The following is a 15,013-nucleotide window of genomic DNA, read 5'->3' as shown; positions in this document are numbered from 1 at the left end:
GTACATACCCAAAACCAAAGCCAGCACATAGTCTGCCAGCATAATGAGGTGTCAGGTTACATCTCTTTTTATATTCTTTTTATAGTGTTGAGCGAGCACTAAAATGCTCGAGTGCTCGAAGCTCGGACCGAGCTCAACGTGATACTCGGGTGCTCGACCCGAGCAACGAGCCCAATGTTAGTCTATGGGAGACTAGAGCATTTTTGCGGTGGAACCCCCGGCAGTCTTTTAAAAGCCTAACAAGTGCCCAAAACGATAGTGACAGTGCTCAAATGACATGGGGACAGCATGGGGATCGCCCCAGGAAGCATTTCTGACCCCCAGGTCACTGCTGTCAACAACGTGGTCAGAGATATTAAGCCACTTTTACAGGCTCACAATAAAATGAAAGTGAAACTTTTTTCCTGTGAAATATGTTAAGGAACATCCTTTCCAGGGAAAAGACTTGTGTATAAGTTAAAATAAATGACCAAAAACAAAAATACTCCTCCACACCATCGGCTATGTTCACAAGTAGCATTTTTTATGCGTTTTTGCACTTTTGTATTGCTTTCAACTATGACAAATGCATTCACCGGGAAATGTCATTTTAACATTTTACAACCTTATCTGGCCATGTGCTGTGTGACACATGCATAAAGTGCTGAAAAGACATGGGAACAGCATGGGGAAGACCCCTGGAAGCATCTCTGACTCCCAGGTCACTATCTAAAAGTGTGCCCATCATAAGTGATCCTTGCCACATCAGAAGATGCAGACTTGCAACTATCCCCATGCAAGTTCTAGTCCCAGGGCAGTGTTCAATTGTACCTCCCCCATTCCTTGCAATACAAGCGCAAGTATGCAGCCTGCCATCCACCCACCCCCAGGCTGCAATACCATAATGCTTGCTTGCTTGAACTTGAAATTGGGCCTTTTAGGCATGTGGAGGCAGAATCTGGCCACCACGTTATGGCTGTGTTGGTGGCCTGGAATCCATACTCAGTCCCCAGCCGCCCCACGGCCGAGTGTCCACACGGTCCCCAGCCACCAGGGGGCAGTCGGGTGTCCATAAACGGTCCCCAGCCGCCCCCATTTCTCCTTGGAACATCCCCCCACACACTTTTCTTAGCCCGGCCTGCATTAGGCAACATTGGACGAGCCCACCAGAGAACCAGACTCCTCCGGTGGGCCCTGACTTCTCCATCGGTGGAGTTGAGAGTGCCAAGGTGAGGAGCATGATGATGATGACAGAAGTTAGCATCTGCTATGTTTTCTTTTAATGCAAGTGTAAGTGTGCAGCCTGCCACCCACCCACCCCCAGACTGCAATTCATACTGCTACCTTGCACTTGAAATGGGGCCTTTTAGTTTAGAGGAGGCCGAAGCTGGCCACTACCTCATGGCTGCTTTGGCAGCGAGGTATCCATACTCAGTCCCCAGCCGCCCCTATTTGTCCTGGTGTGCCTTATACATAAGATTAAGCGCGTATACCAAAACATTACCTGTGCCCTCCCCAGTGCATTTAGTGGGAAGGAGAGCCTATTCCGCTGTAGTGTGTGCATGCCAAACCCCTGTTCATGGTACATGCGAAGATGCCTCCCACCTTGCACCTGTCGTTGCAGACTTGCAACTATCCCCATTCAAGTCCTTGTCCCAGGGCAGTGTTCAATTGTACCTCTCCCATTCCTTGCAATGCAAGCGCAAGTATGCAGCCTGCCACTCACCCACCCCCAGGCTGCAATACCATACTGCTCGCTTGCTTGCACTTTAAATTGGGCCTTTTAGGCATGTGGAGGCGGAATCTGGTCACCACGCCATGGCTGTCGGCGGCCTGGTATCCATACTCAGTCCCCAGCCGCCTGGTGGCCGGGTGTCCCCGCTTGCTCCCCAGCCTCCAGGGGGTGGCCGGGTGTCCATACTCGGTCCCCAGCCACCCCTATTTGTACCGGTAACCTTTCCCACACTTTTCTTAGCCTGGCCTGCTTTAGGGCAGCATTGGCCGAGCCCACCGGACTATCAGACTCCTCCGGTGGGCCCTGGCTTCTCCATCAGGGGAGTTGAGAGTGCCAAGGTGAGGAGCATGATGAGGATGATAGAAGTTAGCATCTGCTTTGTTTTGTTGTAATGCAAGCGCATGTATGTAGTAGCGGCTAGGCCTGAGGAGGTCAGCGTTTTGGCGCATATCCTACCTCCTCTGAGGATTGCTGGATGTTTTCCTGCTACTATCCAAGTTCTATGACTCCCGTTAAAACAAAGCTTCAGGTGATAAGTGATGGATGAGGTAGTGGCAAAGGAGAAAGAGCAGGAGGAACAGGGAACATTCACATCAATATCAGGCCAGTCAACCAGATATGTTTTGTAGGATATGTTTCTGTAACAAAAGGAGCGGTTCGGCTACACAGTTATAGGGCATACAGTGAGTGCAATGCCTACCAAAAATTTCGAGGCACTCCAATGCCCCTTGGAAATGACATGGAGGTCAGAGGGCGTTAACTAAACCTTTTTTTCCATTTATAGCAACTGGGTCTCCTGTGCACTGTTGGCCTAAGCAGTGAATGGAATGCTTTCCAAAAATTATGAGGTACTGCAATGCCCCTTACAAGAGCCATGTGTGGCACCCCAGGGGTCTGGTCACCACAGTAATAGAGATTACGTCGGAGAGCAAGTGGGAGGTTTCCTGGTCAGGATCCCTTAAACATGCAACATCCTCCTGCCCCAGTCCTGGGTGGGGAGAATTCTGCCCTTATAAACTGGATCTGGGGTGGGGTTGAGTGAGTCAGAGAACAGAGAACAGTCAGAGTCAGAGTGAGAGCAAGGGAAAGTAACAGCAAGGGGCTCTGTAGGAGCTAGGAGCTAAAGACGAGGGGCTGGAAGCTGAGCAGAGCTCGCCCTGGCAGAAGACAATAGGAACCGTACACAGGAGTCCGAAGCTGTGAGGACTTATATATCCAGCAGCAGAAACCAGCCGGCAGGGGATTTCAGGTCCTCTGGTCATAGAAGCCCGGAGGCTCAGTCACAAGCAAGGGACCAGCACCGCCGTCGTGGAGCGGAGGCTAGCAGAAGGCCCCAAGTCATCAGCCATACGGGTGAGCACTACACGGTACACTCAGGGACGTGGGCTACTTCTACCCGCTTACAGCAAGGTAGCCAGGAAGAGTGCAGACAGACGGGGAGGCCTACAACTCCACCTGGCCAGGGGAACTCCTGCTTGCTCACAGACTGACCAGGCATCTTATGCTAGCCAGTACTCCCGGGAGGTTCTACCTTATAATCATCAGTAAAGACCCTGAACTGCACTGCAAAGACTCTGAGTCATTCCTGCTGCGCTCGTGCACCATCACCCCCATCATCCACACTCACTGCCCTGAGGCTATACTTCTCCCGAGGGGAGTTATCCCATTTTATGCTGCGCACACAACACCAGCCTCAGCCGTCTGCCTCGCAGCGGTGGTACTCCCTGACCGCAATCCACGGGTGGCGCAGTCGGACAATTAACCTCAAAACCTAAGAAAGATTACCACTGGTTTGACCAGCCTGAGCCACGGGACCAGGTCACCGCCACGGAGACTACAGACCCCAGAGACCCGGCACCGGGTATCCCACACACGTGTACACACGGCCCAGGGGGCACGTCACATGCAGTACAGCATATTACAAACATAAGTCCCATTATTGGGGAGTGGGTGTCCCATAGTATTTGCTTATGCCTTGCAAGCAAAAGCTGCCAAAAATTAGGACGGAGCAACTTGCAATGCCCCTTACAAGAGCCATGCAGTACAGCATATTACAAACATAAGTCCCATTATTGGGGAGTGGGTCTCCCATAGTATTTGCTTATGCTTTCCCAGCAAAAGCTGCCAAAAATTAGGATGGAGCAACTTGCAATGCCCCTTACAAGAGCCATGCAGTACAGCATATTACAAACATAAGTCCCATTATTGGGGAGTGGGTCTCCCATAGTATTTGCTTATGCTTTCCCAGCAAAAGCTGCCAAAAATTAGGACGGAGGAACTTGCAATGCTGGCACCCTGGTGGTATAATGGTGGTGGAGGCTGAGGATAAGGAGAAGATTAAACAGCCGAAATGAGGAAGCGTATACCCATGTGTGGGTGTGAAGCGGTGCATGTGAATACACCTCCCGAAATAACACAGTGGATTTGACTTTATGTTACTCTGCTGTCATTTGGTGGTGATGAGAAGTCTGGCCCAATCCAGCCCTTGTTCATTTTGATAAGGGTCAGCTTGTCTGCATTGTCAGTTTACAGGCGAGTGCGCTTATCAGTTATAATTCCCCCAGCGGCACTAAAAACACGCTCCGATAACACGCTAGCAGCAGGGCAGGCCAGGACCTCCAAGGCGTACAGAGCGAGTTTATTCCAAGTGTCCAGCTTGGATACCCAATAATTAAAAGGCACAGAGGAATCACGGAGGATGCTGGTACGATCGGCAAGGTACTTCCTCACCATCTTTTGAAACTTTCCACTCCTTGTGAGAGTACCCCGCACCTCAGGGCCTGTAAACTGGGCGGGTGTCAGAAAACTGTCCCAGAACGTTGACAGTGTTCCCCTGCCTCTGCTGGATTGGAGTTGCATCTCTCTCGCCTGTATGCCTTGGTTGGGCAACGAACTGTGACCTCTGCCGCTAGCGTGTTCAGATGGGAATTTTTTTAAGAGTTCTGCAGCAAGGGCCTTCTGGTATTGCCCCATTTTTGTAGACCTCTCCACCTCAGGAATAAGAGAGTGAAAAGTTCTCCTTGTAGCGGGGGTCTACAAGTGTCACCAACCAGTAATGACTGTCACCCAACATTTTGACAACGCGAGGGTCACGGTTAAGGCAGCGTAACATAAAGTCAGCCATGCATGCCAGACTGGTAACGGTCAAGATTTCTTTGTCCTCACCAAGATGACGACTGACCATGCTCTCCTCCTCCTCCTCCTCTTCCTCCTCCCCCCTGTCCTCAGGCCACCCACGCTGAACCGACGGTATGACACTTGTACAGGTACTACCGTCTACAACGCATGATAGCAGCTCCTGTTCTTCCTCCTCCTCCTCCCCCTCCTCTCCCTCATTGTCCCCCAATTCACGTTGGGATGAGATGAGGCTGGGCTATGTGTGATCGCCCGCTACGGCTTCTTGATCCATCTCATCATACTCTAGCTGCAATGCCTCCTCTTTAATTCTCTGCAGAGAGCGTTGCAAAAGACAGACAAGTGGGATGCTGACACTAATGATGGCGTCATCGCCACTCACCATCTTGGTGGCCTCCTCAAAGTTTGTCAGGATGGTACATATGTCAGACATCCAGGTCCAGTACTGAGGTCTTATGTGTGGAGTCTGACCTGAATATCGACGGCCTTGTTGCAGCTGGTACTCCACAACTGCTCTCTTCTGCTCACAAATCCTTTGCAACATGTGGAGGGTAGAGTTCCAACGTGTGGGGACATCACACACCAGTCGGTGTGCCGGAAGCTGCAAATGCTGCTGCAACACAGCAAGGGCGGCGGAAGCTGTAGCCGACTTGCGAAAATGAGCTGACAGGCGGCGTACTTTCACGAGCAGATCTGGCAACTCGGGGTACGATTTAAGAAACCGCTGAACCACGAGGTTAAGCACATGAGCCAGGCATGGTACGTGTGTGATCTCACCTCGCCTCAGAGCCGCCACCAGGTTACGGCCATTGTCACACACGACCATGCCGGGATGTAGGTTCAGCGGTCTCAGCCACAGATGTGCCTGCTCTTTCACAGCTGTCCACAACTCACAAGCAGTGTGAGGTTTATCACCTAAGCTTATGAGTTTCAGCACAGCCTGTTGCCACTTGGCGGAGGCAGTACTGCAATGCTTCCAGCTTGTAACTGATGTGGTGATATCTGAGATGGAGGTTGAACATGAGGAGGAGGAGGAGGATGCGCAGGAGCTGTACACTGTGGGGGCAACTCTGACTGACATAGGGCCCGCAATCCTCGGTGTGGGGAGGATGTGTTCCGTCCCAAGGTCCGACTGGGTCCCGGCTTCCACTATGTTTACCCAGTGTGCCGTCAGAGAGATGTACCGTCCCTGGCCACAAGCACTTGTCCACGTGTCCGTTGTCAGGTGGACTCTCCCAGTAACTGCGTTGTTGAGGGCACGGCAGATGCTTTGGGACACGTGCTTGTGTAGTGCGGGAATGGCACACCGGGAAAAATAGTGTCGGCTGGGGACCGAGTACCGAGGGACGGCCACCGCCATAAGATTGTGGAAGGATTCCGTCTCCACCAGCCTAAAAGGCAGCATTTCCAATGCAAGCAGTCGTGAAATGTGCGAATTTAGGACTGTGGCCTGTGGGGCGTTAGCTGCGAATTTCCACTTTCGTTCAAAGGTCTGGGATATGGACAATTGAACGCTGCAGTGGGACGTGAACGTGGACGTTGATGCTGTTTCTTGAGAAACTGCCATAACAAGTGAAGACTGAGAGGAGGGGGCATCTTTACATGCAGTATGGACAGGGGATTGCCTTGCACACACAACAGGGGGTTTTTTTTGCACGCACAACAGTGGAAGAAGCAGTGGTGACACCCGCTGACACTGGTCGTGGACCCTGGGTTTCGCCCCACAAAGTCGGGTGCTTTGCTGCCATGTGCCTGATCATCCTGGTGGTGGTCAGGCTGGTAGTTTTGTCACCCCTGCTGATGCTGGCATGGCAGGTGGAACATATGGCCTTTTTGGGGTTATCAGCAGAGTCTTTAAACAAATTCCAGACTCTGGAAGACCTACCGCTTGTACTGGCAACGTCCCTCGTGTTGGTGTTACGGGGAACGGTTGCCTGCCTTCTGTCTGCGGCCACCACACTGCTTCTTCCTGCCTGTTGGGGTACTCTGCCTCCCTCCCCCTGTGTGCTGCTGGCCTCACTCTGCATGTCCTCCTTCCACGTTACTAGATCATCCATCACCTCCTCCTCTTCCACTTGCGCACCACGATCCTCCTCCTCACTTCCTGGCAATTGTGTCTCGTCATCGTCCACCTATTGTGACAGATTGCCAACATCGACTTCCTGTGGCCGTGGCTGTTCAAATATTTGGGCATCGCAACATGGGATCTCCTCTTCCACCACTTCAAGCGTATCAGGCGAGGGGCCCAAATATGGAAATGGACCAGTGAACAGCTCTTCAGAGTGTCCAAGTGTGGGATCACTTGCTGTCTGACGACACTCGGCATGGTGGGAGGAAGGAGCATCAGGGTGAGGAGGAGTATGCGGTCGAGACTCATGGCTACTAAGAGTTGACCGTGTGAAAGACAGACCGGAGGTGGTGGTGCCCAGGTAACTGGAAGTATTGTCTGCTATCCAATTAATAACCTGTTCACACTGATCAGTTCTCAATACTGGTGTTATTCTGTGCTTCCCTAGTAATTCGGTCAAGAAGTGGGAGCGAGAAGATGTGGCTGTTGGTTGTGGCACATTTTCACCTTGGCCACGGCCCCGTCCTCTGCACGAACCATCACCAGAACGTCCACTTCCACGTCCCTTGCCACACGCCTTGCCCATTGTAAATGAAGTAAAATAGCTTACACTTGCACTATCAATGGAAAAAGGGTAATAAAGAGTAGATTATAACCGTGGAAGAGGAAAACCACAGTTATTGTTTACTGGGGTATACCACACTTTTTTAAATAGAGATATTTGCGGCTGAACAGTGAGCGACACGCTTTTTTTTTAGATACCAAAGGCCCAAAACTGGATAGTGCAGCGATTTGACCCGTGGAACTGCGAAACCACACTGGGATGTCGGGCCTACACAAGACTATTTTCAACAGATATATTTTTGTGTCACAACAGTCAGGAGACACTACTGTTTTTCTTTACGGAAAAAACTACCAAAACCTGAATAATAGAGATTTTTTACCGTGGAACAGCAAAACCACAGTTATAATTTACTGGTGTATACCAGGCTTTTTAAAATATATATATATTTGCAGCTGAACAGTGAGCGACACACTCAAACTGTTTTTTTTAGATACAAATGGCCCAAAAGTGGATAATACCGAGGTTTGTACCGTGGAACTGCAAAACCACACTTGTATTTCTCGGACCTACACCAGACTATTTTCAACAGATATATTTGTGTCTGAAAAATCAGGGAGACACTATTTTTTTTTTTACAGCAAAAAATGCAAAAAGCAGGATAATAGAGATTTTTTACCGTGGAACAGCAAAAGCACACTTCTGTCTCTCTGGCCTACACCAGACTATTTTCAACAGATATATTTGTGTCTGAAAAATCAGGGAGACACTATTATTATTTTTATACAGCAAAAAATGCCAAAAACAGGATAGTAGAGATGTTTTACCGTGGAACATCAAAACCACAGTAATAATTTACTGGTGTATACCAGGCTTTTTAAAATATATATTTGCGGCTGAACAGTGAGCGACACACTCAAACTGTTTTTTTTAGATACAAATGGCCCATAGAACTGCAAAACCACACTTCTATTTCTCTTGCCTACACCAGACTATACAGATATATTTGTGTCTGAAAAATCAGAGGCACACTTTTTTTTTTGGGGGGGGGGGGGGCACCAAAAGGTTAATAAGATGGGTATTTGTACATTGTGAAGGAGGAAAAAAAAAAGAGGATTTAGATAAAAAAAAGGATTTTTCCTGGCCCCCGGGACCTGGAGCTAAGTCCAGCAAGTTCAGCAACAGGAGCAGCACACAGGACTGTAATGCAGCGTTTGCTGGTATAACCACTGCGTCTCCTATACAGCCTGCCTGCCTGATATACCTGGGATGGATATTAGTCCTGAGAAGGACTGTTTGTTTGATCTGGCAGCCTTTACAGACCCTACACTAACTATTTTGCAGGATATATCTCTCCCTAAATCAGCAGGGCTGCCCTACACTGTCTGATCCGGAGCGACTGTGTCCAAGATGGCGGCGCCCGATTTTAAATACTCGAGGTGACGCTGTGCGGCCAGCCAATCGCTGTAATGCCCACAAACAACATGGCTGCGGCATTACAGTGACTGGCTGGCAATCCCTGCATGTTCATTGGCACTGTAAAGAGCGCCAAACATGCAGGGCGGAGACCCGAGCTGCTGCCCGAGTAACCCGGAAATGCTCGGTGCTCGCCAAACATCCCGAGTAGCGTGATGCTCGGGCGAGTACCGAGCAGTGTCGAGCATGTTCGCTCAACACTAGTGATGAGTTTTCAGCCCAGTGAAAGGCTATCAGATTTGGGCAGTTAAAGGCAGGTGAAGCTGCATCATCCAGCGATTGATTTAGTTTACTCCAAAGCTGAATTCACATTCACACAGCTCAGTATTGATTAATTTTGACTTTCATATTGGTACTGCTAAATGTGCTGCAAAGAAAAAAAAGTAGGAATCACTCTGATTTTGTGTATTTTTTATGGGAGACATCATAGCTGCTAGTTTCCACCCATCAGCTTAAAGAGTACTGAAAGTTAGACATAGAGTCTACAAAGGGAAAATGCAGAAAACAAGTCATAAAATTGCCAAAGTAGTGTTAATCCTCATATCCACATGACATTTATTTCTGAAAAGCTAGGTATGATTTAAACAAAGCTAAATGATAGGTCTAGGTTAAAAAGCCTCAAAACTGAACAATGATGTAAATAATGGACCCTCAGATTAAAAGATGGGTGCTTTACAGACTGAACTATCCAGGTTCTTTCTAAGTGCACTTTTGCAACATTTTCAAAAAAAAGTCTCTGTCCATATTTAAGTATACTCAGAAAAATTATCTTCCAATATGACTGTTCAAAACCAAAACCAAGCACATAATCAATGATTTGTCGTGAGTTTGGACATATTCAAAGACATGTTTCTTGTTATTTTCTCTAGTGTAAAAGAGCATTTTATTTCTCATGTCAAACAAGTGCATTAAGCATGCAACTAATCTTCAAGCACAAGCTGAGATTTAAACAATACAAAGTGATCTGTTAAGATTTAAAAGCTTAATGCCTGAATAGGAACTTGAACCCTGGACCCTCAGATTAAAAGTCTCATGCTCTACCGACTGAGCTATCCAGGCTCCTTCAAAGCAAACTTAGCACACTTTTCAAGATTTACTTCCGATTCATCTAAATGTTTCTTCAGATATGCTGATTTTTTTCATATATGTATACATACCCAAAACAAAAGCCAGCACATAGTCTGCCAGCATAATGAGGTGTCAGGTTACATCTCTATTTATACTCTATGTATAGGAAAAAGGGGAAGAGGAGTGATGAGTATTCAGCCCAGTGAAAGGCTATCAGATTTGGGCAGTTAAAGGCAGGTGAAGCTGCATCCTCAAGTGATTGATTTAGTTTACTCCAAAGCTGAATTCATATTCACACAGCTCAGTATTGATTAATTTTGACTTTCATATTGGTACTGCTAAATGTGCTGCAAAGAAAAAAAAGTAGAAATCACTCTGATTCTGTGTATTTTTTATGGGAGACATCATAGCTGCTAGTTTCCACCCATCAGCTTAAAGAGTACTGAAAGTTAGACATAGAGTCTACAGAGGGAAAATGCAGAAAACAAGTCATAAAATTGCCAAAGTAGTGTTAATCCTCATATCCACATGACATTTATTTCTGAAAAGCTAGGCATGATTTAAACAAAGCTAAATGATAGGTCTAGATTAAAAAGCCTCAAAACTGAACAATGATGTAAATAATGGACCCTCAGATTAAAAGATGGGTTCTTTACAGACTGAGCTATCCAGGTTCTTTCTAAGTGCACTTTTGCAACATTTTCAAAAAAAATGTCTCTGTCCATATTTAAGTATACTCAGAAAAATTATCTTCCAATATGACTGTTCAAAGCCAAAACCAAGCACATAATCAATAATTTGTCGTGAGTTTGGACATATTCAAAGACATGTTTTTTGTTATTTTCTCTAGTGTAAAAGAGCATTTTATTTCTCATGTCAAACAAGTGCATTAAGCATGCAACTAATCTTCAAGCACAAGCTGAGATTTAAACAATACAAAGTGATCTGTTGAGATTTAAAAATTTAATGACTGAACAGGGACTTGAACCCTGGACCCTCAGATTAAAAATTTGATGCTCTACCGACTGAGCTATCCAGGCTCCTTCCAAACAAACTTAGCATATTTTTCAAGATTTACTTCCGGTTCATCTAAATGTTTCTTCAGATATGTTGATTTTTTTCATATGTGTGTACATACCCAAAACCAAAGCAAGCACATAGTCTGCCAGCATAATGAGGTGTCAGGTTACATCTCTTTTTATACTCTATGTATAGGAAACAGGGGAAGACGAGTGATGAGTATTCAGCCCAGTGAAAGGCTAACAGATTTGGGCAGTTAAAGGCAGGTGAAGCTGCATCATCAAGCGATTGATTTAGCTTACTCCAAAGCTGAATTCACCTTCACACAGCTCAGTATTGATTAATTTTGACTTTCATATTGGTACTGCTAAATGTGCTGCAAGGAAAAAAAAGTAGGAATCACTCTGATTCTGTGTGTTTTTTATGGGAGACATCATAGCTGCTAGTTTCCACCCCTCAACTTAAAGAGTACTGAAATTTAGGCATAGAGTTTACAGAGGGAAAAATGCAGAAAACAAGTCATAAAATTGCCAAAGTAGTGTTAATCCTCATATCCACATGACATTTATTTCTGAAAAGCTAGGTATGATTTAAACAAAGCTAAATGATAGGTCTTGGTTAAAAAGCCTCAAAACTGAACAATGACGTAAATAATGGACCCTCAGATTAAAAGACGGGTGCTTTACAGACTGAGCTATCCAGGTTCTTTCTAAGTGCACTTTTGCAACATTTTCAAAACAAATGTCTCTGTCCATATTTAAGTATACTCAGAAAAATTATCATTCAATATGACTGTTCAAAGCCAAAACCAAGCACATAATCAATGATTTGTCGTGAGTTTGGACATATTCAAAGACATGTTTTTTGTTTTTTTCTCTAGTGTAAAAGAGCATTTTATTTCTCATGTCAAACAAGTGCTTTAAGCATGCACTAATCTTCAAGCACAAGCTGAGATTTAAACTATACAAAGTGATCTGTTGAGATTTAAATATTTAACACCTGCACAGGGACTTGAACCCTGGACCCTCAGATTAAAAGTCTGATGCTCTACCGACTGAGCTATCCAGGATTCTTCCAAACTAACTTAGCACATTTTTCAAGATTTACTTCCGATTCTTCTAAATGTATCTTTAGATATTTTGATTTTTTTCATGTGTGTACATACCCAAAACCAAAGCCAGCACATAGTCTGCCAGAATAATGAGGTGTCAGGTTACAACTCTTATTATACTCTATGTATAGGAAACAGGGGAAGAGGAGTGATGAGTATTCAGTCCAGTGAAAGGCTATCAGATTTGGGCAGTTAAAGGCAGGTGAAGCTGCATCATCAAGCGATTGATTTAGTTTACTCCAAAGCTGAATTCACATTCACACAGCTCAGTATTGATTAATTTTGATTTTCATATTGGTACTGCTAAATGTGCTGCAAAGAAAAAAAAGAAGGAATCACTCTGATTCTGTGTATTTTTTATGGGAGACATCATAGCTGCTAGTTTCCACCCATCAGCTTAAAGAGTACTGAAAGTTAGACATAGAGTCTACAAAGGGAAAAATGCAGAAAACAAGTCATAAAATTGGCAAAGTAGTGTTAATCCTCATATCCACATGACATTTATTTCTGAAAAGCTAGGTATGATTTAAACAAAGCTAAATGATAGGTCTAGGTTAAAAAGCCTCCAAACTGAACAATGACGTAAATAATGGACCCTCAGATTAAAAGACGGGTGCTTTACTGACTGAGCTATCCAGGTTCTTTCTAAGTGCACTTTTGCAACATTTTCAAAAAAAATGTCTCTGTCCATATTTAAGTATACTCAGAAAAATTATCATTCAATATGACTGTTCAAAGCCAAAACCAAGCACATAATCAATGATTTGTCGTGAGTTTGGACATAGTCAAAGACATGTTTTTTGTTTTTTTCTCTAGTGTAAAAGAGCATTTTATTTCTCATGTCAAACAAGTGCATTAGGCATGCACTAATCTTCAAGCACAAGCTGAGATTTAAACTATACAAAGTGATCTGTTGAGATTTAAAAATTTAACACCTGAACAGGGACTTGAACCCTGGACCCTCAGATTAAAAGTCTGATGCTCTACCGACTGAGCTATCCAGGCTCCTTCCAAACAATCTAAGCACATTTTTCAAGATTTACTTCCAATTCTTCTAAATGTATCTTCAGATATGTTGATTTTTCTCATATGTGTGTACATACCCAAAACCAAAGCCAGCACATAGCCTGCCAGCATAATGAGGTGTCAGGTTACAACTCTTATTATACTCTATGTATAGGAAACAGGGGAAGAGGAGTGATGAGTATTCAGCCCAGTGAAAGGTTATCAGATTTGGGCAGTTAAAGGCAGGTGAAGCTGCATCATCAAGCGATTGATTTAGTTTACTCCAAAGATGAATTCACATTCACACAGCTCAGTATTGATTAATTTTGACTTTCATATTGGTACTGTTAAATGTGCTGCAAAGAAAAAAAAAGTAGGAATCACTCTGATTCTGTGTGTTTTTTATGGGAGACATCATAGCTGCTATTTTCCACCCATCAGCTTAAAGAGTACTGAAAGTTAGACATAGAGTCTACAGAGGGAAAAATGCAGAAAACAAGTCATAAAATTGCCAAAGTAGTGTTAATCCTCATATCCACATGACATTTATTTCTTAAAAGCTAGGTATGTTTTAAACAAAGCTAAATGATAGGTCTAGGTTAAAAAGCCTCCAAACTGAACAATGATGTAAATAACGGACCCTCAGATTAAAAGACGGGTGCTTTACTGACTGAGCTATCCAGGTTCTGTATAAGTGCACTTTTGCAACATTTTCAAAAAAAATGTCTCTGTCTATTTTTAAATATACTCAGAAAAATTATCATTCAATATGACTGTTCAAATCCAAAACCAAGCACATAATCAATGATTTGTCTTGAGTTTGGACATATTCAAAGACATGTTTTTTGTTGTTTTCTCTAGTGTAAAAGAGCATTTTATTTCTCATGTCAAACAAGTGCATTAAGCATGCAATTAATCTTCAAGCACAAGCTGAGGTTTAAACAATACAAAGTGATCTATTGAGATTTAAAAACTTAATGCCTGAACAAGTACTTGAAACCTGGACCCTCAGATTAAAAGTCTGATGCTCTACCGACTGAGCTATCCAGGCTTTTTTCAAACAAACTTAGCACATTTATCAAGAATTACTTCCGATTCATCTAAATGTATCTTCAGACATGTTGATTTTTTTCATATGTGTGTACATGCCCAAAACCAAAGCCAGCACATAGTCTGCCAGCATAATGAGGTGTCAGGCTACATCTCTTTTTATACTCTATGTATAGGAAACAGGGAAAGAGGAGTGATGAGTGTTCAGCCAAGTGAAAGGCTATGAGATTTGGGCAGTTAAAGGCAGGTGAAGCTGCATCATCAAGCGATTGATTTAATTTACTCCAAAGCTGAATTCACATTCTCACAGCTCAGTATTGATTAATTTTGACTTTCATATTGGTACTGCTAAATGTGCTGCAAAGAAAAAAAAGTAGGAATCACTCTGATTCTGTGTGTTTTTTTATGGGAGACATCATAGCTGTTAGTTTCCACACATCAGCTTAAAGAGTATTGAAAGTTAGACATAGAGTCTATGACTCGCCCCCTGGGCCGTGGGCACTCGGATCCGGGCAATAGGGAACGATGGGGGTAGTAGTGGCAACCCGGTTCCGTGGCTCAGGGTGGTCAGGCCAGTGGTAGTCCGTTATGTGCTATTGATTATGTCCGACTACGCCACCCGTGGATTTGCGGTCATTATGAACCGCCGCTGCAGGGCAGACTGCTGGGGCTGATGATATATGCAGCTGGGATGGTGTGACTCCCCACGGGAAGAGTGCGGCCCCACGGCAGTGTGGTGGATGGTGGGAGTCATGTTAGTGAGAGTCCCGGTGCCGATAGTGCTGGAGGAGCAAGGAGCACACA

The 15,013-nt window shown here is 44.9% G+C and overlaps 4 non-coding genes across 4 annotated transcripts; all 4 read right to left on the bottom strand.

Annotated features, from left to right (window-relative positions):
- Positions 1-10,990: 10,990 nt before the first annotated feature.
- Positions 10,991-11,063, bottom strand: TRNAK-UUU (transfer RNA lysine (anticodon UUU)). The gene has a single exon. It is a non-coding gene; the product is annotated as a tRNA-Lys (tRNA).
- A 976-nt stretch (positions 11,064-12,039) lies between these two features.
- Positions 12,040-12,112, bottom strand: TRNAK-UUU (transfer RNA lysine (anticodon UUU)). The gene has a single exon. It is a non-coding gene; the product is annotated as a tRNA-Lys (tRNA).
- Positions 12,113-13,086: 974 nt separating this feature from the next.
- TRNAK-UUU (transfer RNA lysine (anticodon UUU)) lies at positions 13,087-13,159 on the bottom strand. Its single transcript has one exon. It is a non-coding gene; the product is annotated as a tRNA-Lys (tRNA).
- A 978-nt stretch (positions 13,160-14,137) lies between these two features.
- On the bottom strand, positions 14,138-14,210 carry TRNAK-UUU (transfer RNA lysine (anticodon UUU)). Its single transcript has one exon. It is a non-coding gene; the product is annotated as a tRNA-Lys (tRNA).
- Positions 14,211-15,013: the final 803 nt, after the last annotated feature.

Source organism: Phyllobates terribilis, unplaced genomic scaffold, assembly GCF_046119375.1.
Source record: "Phyllobates terribilis strain yellow unplaced genomic scaffold, ASM4611937v1 Scaffold_1__5_contigs__length_1240528914, whole genome shotgun sequence".
In the NCBI taxonomy this organism is placed as follows: Eukaryota; Metazoa; Chordata; class Amphibia; order Anura; family Dendrobatidae; genus Phyllobates; species Phyllobates terribilis.
This window is presented reverse-complemented; position numbering and strand designations above follow the sequence as displayed.